This window comes from Bos grunniens, chromosome 24, assembly GCF_055505025.1.
Source record: "Bos grunniens cultivar Pamir isolate PY7600 chromosome 24, Bosgru_T2T1.0, whole genome shotgun sequence".
NCBI classification, from domain to species: Eukaryota; Metazoa; Chordata; class Mammalia; order Artiodactyla; family Bovidae; genus Bos; species Bos grunniens.
The window spans coordinates 49,011,155-49,019,083 of NC_141188.1; the positions used below are offsets into that span (position 1 = coordinate 49,011,155).

Below are 7,929 nucleotides of genomic sequence, written 5' to 3' on the forward strand. Positions count from 1 at the left end.
CCCTCTCCCCGGAGAAGGCAATGGCACCCCACTCCAGTACTCTTGCCTGGAAAATCCCATGGACGGAGGAGCCTGGAAGGCTGCAGTCCATGGGGTCGCTGAGGGTCGGACACAACTGAGTGACTTCACTTTCACTTTTCACTTTCATGCATTGGAGAAGGAAATGGCAACCCACTCCAGTGTTCTTGCCTGGAGAATCCCAGGGATGGGGGAGCCTGGTGGGCTGCCGTCTATGGGGTCGCACAGAGTCAGACACGACTGAAATGACTTAGCAGCAGCAGCAGTACCCTCTCCCAGGGCCTGCTTCTGGGCCACCACATGTGTGATTAAGACCATACTGAAAGCTTCCAAAGTGAGCTCAGGCCTGGGAACACAGCAGAGATGGAAAGAGCGTAGAGATGTTCTCATCAGAGTCTCCTGCCTGTTGAGGAGACAAGGAAGGTTTTTCCAAAAGCAGTGTTGCATTAAGGGAGACCTCTCCCAGGGCCCAAGAGTGGACTCTTGTCTAACACTCGGAAATGAATTATCCGAGGAGACACTCGAGTTAATAAAACACAAGACTTTATTGGGAAGGGACACCTGGGCAGAGAGCTAGAGGGTAAGGGAACCCAGGAGAGCTGCTCTGCCACGTGGCTCGAAGTCTTGGGTTTTATGGTGATAGGATTACTTTCCGGGTTGTCTTTGGCCAGTTATTCTGACTCAGGGTTCTTCCTGGGGGCTCACACACTGCTCAGCCAAGATGGATGCCAGGGAGAAGGATTCTGGGAGGTGGTAGGACATGTGGTGTCTCCTTTTGACCTTTCCCAAGTTCTTTCAGCTGATGATGGCTTGTTAGGTCCATGTTCTTTACTAAGACCTCCTGTCATAAAATAACGCACGCAAATGGTTACTATGGTGCCTGGCCTGGGTGGGTGGCTTCAGTCAGTATGTTTCTCCTAAGAGGAGCAGATAATTCACAGCCATACCCTAGATGCTCAGGGGTTGAATGATAATCTGAAAGAGGAGTCAAATCAAAGGATGGTCCCATTCTTTTACAGTCTAAGTCATAATGACATTAATGATAATGAGAATTACTATTGTGAGTGCTTAGTCCATTAACATTTAATTAAATTAATGATAAGATTGGAATTAGATCTACCATTTTATTATTTGTTATCTGTTTCTTGGTTTTCTGTTCCTCTCTTCCCCTCTCCCTCCTAGTTTAGACTATTTAAAATATATTTTAGAATTATTTTATGTACATCTTGGCCTTTTAACTAGAACTATTTACATCATTTTTAAAGGTTACACTAGGGATTACACTCTACATCCTTGATTTTTCACACTGTTATTATTGTACCATTTCATATAAAAATGTAGAAAATTTGCGGCTGTATTGTTCCATTTGTCCCTCATACTACTCCACGCACAGCACTTTTCACTGTTGCTGCCGTGTGCATTACAACTACATACCTGTAATCTGTCAGCGATATTATGATTTCTTTTTAAAGAGTCATAAATATTTCAAAGAAATGGAGAGAAAAAACAGTTTTATATATTACCCAGATATTTACCACTGCTAATGTTCTTTAATCCTTCCAGGCAGTTCAAGTTTCCCTCTGGTATAGCTTCCGTTCAGCCTGAAGAAATTGCTTTGTCTTTCTTCCAGTGAAGCTCTGTAGGCAATGTAAAAGAACATCTACTTTGCCTTCTACTTTACAGGATATATTTACTGGATATAGAATTTTGAGCTGACAGTTCTTTCTCTCGACACTTTAAAGATGTTTTTCCACTATTTTCTAGCCTCCATGTTTTCTCTTAAAAACTTGGTGGATGTTAAAATTATTGCTGTCCAGTATGCCACGTGTTGTTCTCTGGCACGTGAAATTCTCTTTTGAATTTCTCTTTATGTCCAGTTTTAACTCTAACGAACCTAGATGTGATATTCTTTGCCTTTGTCCTACGTGGGCTACTCTAGGGTAAATCTCCAAATTTATGTCTTTTACTAAATATAGAAAATTTTCAGTCATTATTTCTTCAAATATTTTTTGAAATATTCTTTCTTTCTTCTTCCTCTGAGACATTTATACAAGAATTTTTGATATTGCCCTAGAGATCCTGGAGACTTTGTTCATGTTTTAAAATCTTTTTTTTCCCCCTCTCTTTCTTCTTCAGATTAGATCATTTCTATTGGTATACCTTTACATTCACTGACTTTTTTCTGTCATCTCTATTTATATTAGTCCTGAGAGTTAGATTTCTCATTATTGGAAAATGAAGTTACAAATAAGCAAGAGAGGAAGGCTAAAATGAACAGGTTGATTCCTGTCACACTGAATTAGTGTTGGACATCAGTAGAAACTCATTTATTAGGATGATGGGAAAGAGAGAGAAATAGATGTGTTCACAAAAGTTAGTGTACATACATACATTCCCAAATCTATTCACTGACTTAGAAACAATGACATCCTCATAGCAATGAGTGCACCTCGTGTCCAGATCTTGGTTTGAAAGGAACAGGACCCCTTGGAGAAATGGTTCATTCCAGGCCTAAGGCAGAGGAAATAAAAGATGAAGTTCTGAGCATCTTGTGAAATAAGGAAGTGCTCAAAAAAAAAAAAAATTATGGGGGCTTCCCAAAAGACACAAGACCCTGGAAGGGCTCCTAATACATTAGTTTTGAATTATATCCCAACTAACAAAATAAATATGCTTTGTCCCATAGTAATATAAATCAATTGCTGACTAAATAAATGGGTGGAGGATGAGACAATTTCTCCCTCCTAAGAATTCCAACTAATCAGTGTAGAACAAAAGAAGAAAACGGAAAACCACCGTGAGACATTTCAGTAACAACGGTTGCAGGCAAGATTCAGCAACGAACTCTGAAAAAAATGGGTGAAGGCTTAAGAAAACACAGGGTGTGCCTTCAAAATATCTTCTTCAAATATTTATTAATTCCTGTAGTGGAATATGTTCACAAATTCTTAAACACTTCTCCCGCCAGGAAGGGGACTTTAATTTTTCTCTCTCTGAGTATGGGCTGGATGTAGACTCTCAGTTAACAAACAGTTTAAAATGAGAAAAAGACTAACAGTATAGTGGAGAAACCTTCAGGCAGCCCTAGTACAAATTGCTCAAAGTCAACATCACCAGTAATAAGACACATTGGCACCACGTACCCTCTGAAACGATACAGTGAGGACATGTCACCTCGGCAGTAGTCCTCCCCAAGTTGTTATTTAGTCGCTGTCACGTCTGACTCTTTTGCAACCCCATTGACTGTAGCCCAGCAGACTCCTCTGTCCATGGGATTTCCCAGGTAAGAATACTGGAGTGGGATGCCATTTCCTTCTCCAAGGAATCTCCCCAACCCAGGGATTAAACTTGTATTGCCTACATTGGCAGGCAGATTTTTTACCACTGAGCCACCAGGGAAGCCCCAGGCCTCCCTAGGATCTAATCCTGAGAAAGCTTTAGACTAATCCAAATTGCAGGAAATTCTGCAAAATATCAGACCAGCACTCCTACACAGTGTCAAGGTCATGAAAGACAAGGAGAGAGTAGGAGTCTACCACAGATTGGAGATAACTAAGGTAAATGTGAAGATTAATGCAATGTGGTATCTTGAATTGGATCCTAGAACAGAAAAGGAGCATTAGTAGAAAAATTGAGATAAACCTTCCCTTTAAAATGTATAACTTCTTGAGCATCAGGACAGAGTTATTCAACTCCCAGGCCTTAATGTAAAGCTTTCAACACTGACTTCTTGATGTGTTCAAGTCAGACATACCAATAATAATAACAGTGCCATTTATTGCCTCTTAATGGAGGCCAGATACTCAGCTCAGGATTTTACATACAGTGTGCCATTTAATCCTCCAAACAGCATCATCAACATCATCAACTCCATTTTACAGGTGAGATGTTGAGCACAAAGCAGGATAGTAATTTGCCCAAGGTCACACAGCTAGCAATTGCAGGAACCAAGATGTGAACTCAAGGAGTTTGGCTTCAGCCCTCAGACGCTTTAACTACTATGCTTGGTCTGTGGGAGTGTTTACTAAATTATTGCCTTGAGGAATTAGGAACTCCATTACAGGGATACTGTGAATCATCCAAATAAGAACCATAAAATATTGGAGGAAGAAATGTTTATATAATTCTTTCTGAAGCAGCAAAATCTATACCCTTGTTTTCCAAGCTTTAGTCTTCCTCCAGCCAGCTCCCCGATTTCTGCCATGGCTGACATAACCTGTGCTCTTAGTCACTTAATATCTTTTAAATTGACTCAATTGTTTTTGCTTAAGTAAATTATTCAAAAAGGAAAGTGACCTCATGCCACTATTGTAAATGGAAAAGCAGTATCATTTACCTTAAGTAAATGGTAACCTAAAAATAAATACCATAGAAACAAAACAATCTCGATAGATTACAGTTAGATACTGGCGCTTGCCAAGGGCCTGAGCCTGAATGAGTTGTGTTCTCTCTTTGCTAAAACAAGGAAGATTTAACGAATGTTGGAGACCTGTCCATGGCAGACCAGCACCTAAAGGTAAGCAGAATTACCAAAAAAACTGAAGTCTTCTTTGTCATTTTGGAATTCAGTGACAGAGACCCCACAGAAACTTAAACAAAGTAGAAACTATTGGTGTCTCACACAAAAGCCCACAGGCAGGAGGACTGGCCAGTATGGCACCCAACAGCACTGAGAAGAAGCATGCGCCAGCTTGTGGTCCCATCAGGGCAGCCTACACAACCACTTCAAGGACCAAGATTGCTGTTGCAATACCAGCCATCACTTCTGCTCTCCAGGGAACAAGAAGGAAAAGGGAATACCTCTTTGAAGAATATGTCTCCACTTTCGCTTGCATCTCATTGGCTAGAACTTATTTACATAGACTGGGAGACAGGGAAATGTAGTTTTTATTTTGGGGCAGCCAAGTATCTAACTTCAAAAAAAGGAATGGGAATTCTATTATTAGAGGAAAAGGGGGAAATGGATAGAGAGTAGCAATATCTGTGATTTTATGATTCTCCATGCCCCACCTATTTTCTTCCAGGACTCGTCTTAGGAGAATCACCTAAGTGATTCCAGCCCAGGCCTTCAGCTGACCTCTCCACTTGCTTCTGAGGTTGACCTTGACCCTGCTGCTCCTTTGCCCATCTTCTGAGCTAAGGAAAGTACTTCTCTCCCCCTACTAAGGTTACATTTTGTTATTAGGCACCTTAAAGCTGCCCTGCCTCTGAGCCCATCTCTTACAGGGCTCCCGTGCTAAGCGGGCTGTGAGAGGAGCACTGCTCAGGGCGTCACCAGATCTGGGGTGCTTTCTGGCTGCCCCTCTCTGGCTGTGCTGCCATCCCTGATTCACGCTCAGAAACGTTTCATCACTGAAAGTGACACTGCAGAGCCAGAGGCAGAGTTCCTGGCCGTGGGCTGGAAGAATCCATGGCCCCAGACTGAGCTGTGGGCTCTGAGAACTCTGCCCTGAAACTTGAGAAGTTTCACACATTATAGGAAAGTTACACCACCTCCAACACAAAGACATACACAAAAGGCCTTCTCAACAGGAAGACAGAGACAAAACTTGCCAAGGATGGTGTTGGCAACCACTAGCAAGTTGGAGATGGAAATCCTCTTATATCAAATGACCTTCAATTATAGTCTGAAGAGGAAAGATGGGACCTGACCAGGGAAAGGAGGGAAGTTACGGGCACTGCCATTGACAGCCTCAGAGATGAGTCACAGATGCTGGGGTTACCATCCACCTGGACCAGTGAGACCAGGACCACCACTCCAGGCAGGGTTGAGATCATAGGGTTTTAGAGCAGAAGGCCATCTGAAGACTCCCTGGCCCTATAAGTCTCCACATTTCCAAAATCAAAGACATTTTTTAAAAAGCATCAACCCAACAGACTTTTGTTTTAATAGTTCTGTGACAATTAAGTTGTACAAATTAATAATTAAATCACGTTTCTTGTATTTTGTACCTAAGACCCATATCTGCTGGTCAGAGGGCCTGGTGAGCATGGGAAAAATGATAAGACCAAGCTGAGCTTCCAGATGCTTGACATTTGCTTCCCACACAGGCTCAGGCTGCAGAAAAACCCATCACTTTAGGTGGGAGGTTGAAAAACACCAGGAAAGAACTGGTAAGCCAACACCACTCTTGGCATCTTTGCTGGTCTCCAGGCTCCTACCAGGTTGAAAAGAGCTAAACCTCACAGTCAATCTCTTCAACTTACTGGTGGGAAAACTGAGCCCAGGAGGGGAAATAGCTCAGCCAAAGTCACCCAGTTACAGATGGTGAGCCATGTCGCACACCTCCTGACTCATGACCACTGTCCTGCCCACTTCTATACCCTCCCAATTGCTCAATCCCCAAACTCCAGCCAAGAGTCTCAGAGCACAGTGTGGGAACCAGCTTAGCAGAGTCACAGGGAAGAGAGGGGTTGCTCCCAAAGAAAGGTGAATCATCCACACCCAAGTGTACAAAGCAGCAGGGATGCCTGGATCAGAAAGCCAAGCCTGTGCCAGAATGCCACGGATGCCATAAACAAAGCAGCCAAACGTGCCAGACTCGTTGTGATTACCCAGCAGGCTGACAGTGTATCTGAAGGCTGCAGTCTGTGACGGGTCCCAGGACACTCACCTGGCTTCTTAGATGGCTTCTTAGATGATCTTGTGCCAGTGATAAGAGAAAGCATTGTTTTCCCCAAACACTATCCAGATCTAACTCAGGAACAGACCACCCAGAAAGTAGTTGAAACCTGTCATGCCTAATAGGAGAATAAATTGCGATAAGTTTGTATTCCCAGGGCCTGATGAAGTCACTGAGTCTCTCAGATAAAGTGTCAAACCAGCCTGTGACACCAGCCGAGAAACCAAATGTTAGCCCAGTTTTCTGAGTAGCCGTGCAGCCTTGAGCTGGCTCACAGGGGTCCTTGGTGCCTCAATCATAAGTGGGAAGGTTTGTCCCTGTAGTGGTTTGCTAGGACTGCCAAGACAAAGTAACCACAGATGGGGATTTAAACAACAGAAATGTATTCTCTGTTTGTTCTCAAGGCTGAACGTCCAAGGTCAAGGTATCAACTGAGTCGGTTCATTTTAACGGCTATGAGACAATTTTTGTTCCTTGCCTCTCCCCTAGCTTCTGGCGGTTTGCTGGCAAATTTTGATGTTTCTCCCCTTGTAAATGCATCACTCTGACCTCTGCCTTCATCTTCACATAGCATTCTTCGTGTTGTGTGTGTGTGTATGTGAATCTGTCTACAGTTTCCTTTTTTGGTAAGAGCATCAGTCATTTGTATAAGGAGTCCACCCTAGTGACCTCAACCTAATTCATTACATCTGTAATGACTCCATTTCCAAAGGAGGTCATGTTCTGTGGTGCCGGGAAGTAGGACTTCAACATATGAATTAGGGGAGGACCCGACCCAACCCAGAACCGTCCACAGCCCCCCATCTCAGCACCAACTGTAAGGGTCACAGAAGGCCTTGCATGTGAAAGCACCTAGAGGCAGATAAGGCCAACAGGATGGAGAAGTCTGTGTGGTCCCTTCGGGCTGTGGGGGCCACTGAGATGTGGCTGTAACTCTGAGAAGCAGAAACCTGGAAGTCCAAGGGTTTCCTGGCTACTCTGGACAACTCGGCAGACAGGTGGTGGCCGTGTTTCCATAAAGGCTTGGTATAAAAAGGCAAACCCAGGCAAGCATTTTCACAGAGGCAGGGCCTCTCGGCTGGTCTGTGACTGAGGAAACTTTGGTTTCTTTTCTGCTCCATCCAAGGGTCTGCTGCCATCCACAGCAAATTTGCTCTAAGTGGGACTGCCTCTCCTCCATCCCACTCATGTTAGAACTGAAACAGAAAGAACTGAGGCTAGAATAACTCAGTGCCCTACGTGGTTTGGGGTGAGTGGACAGAATGTTGCCATTTCCTATTGCCGTGTG

At 43.6% G+C, this 7,929-nt stretch overlaps 1 long non-coding RNA gene across 2 annotated transcripts; it reads right to left on the reverse strand.

The window, feature by feature from the left end:
* Positions 1–544: 544 nt before the first annotated feature.
* Positions 545–6,996, reverse strand: LOC147346234 (uncharacterized). Of its 2 annotated transcripts, none has more exons than XR_015153493.1 (4): positions 6,633–6,996; positions 2,410–2,529; positions 1,554–1,655; positions 545–859 (listed from the first exon to the last, which is right to left on the reverse strand). It is a non-coding gene; the product is annotated as an uncharacterized LOC147346234 (long non-coding RNA). The 2 variants fall into 2 exon arrangements; XR_015153494.1 differs by having other exon boundaries at positions 2,432–2,529; positions 6,633–6,992.
* Between the last annotated feature and the right edge of the window lie 933 nt (positions 6,997–7,929).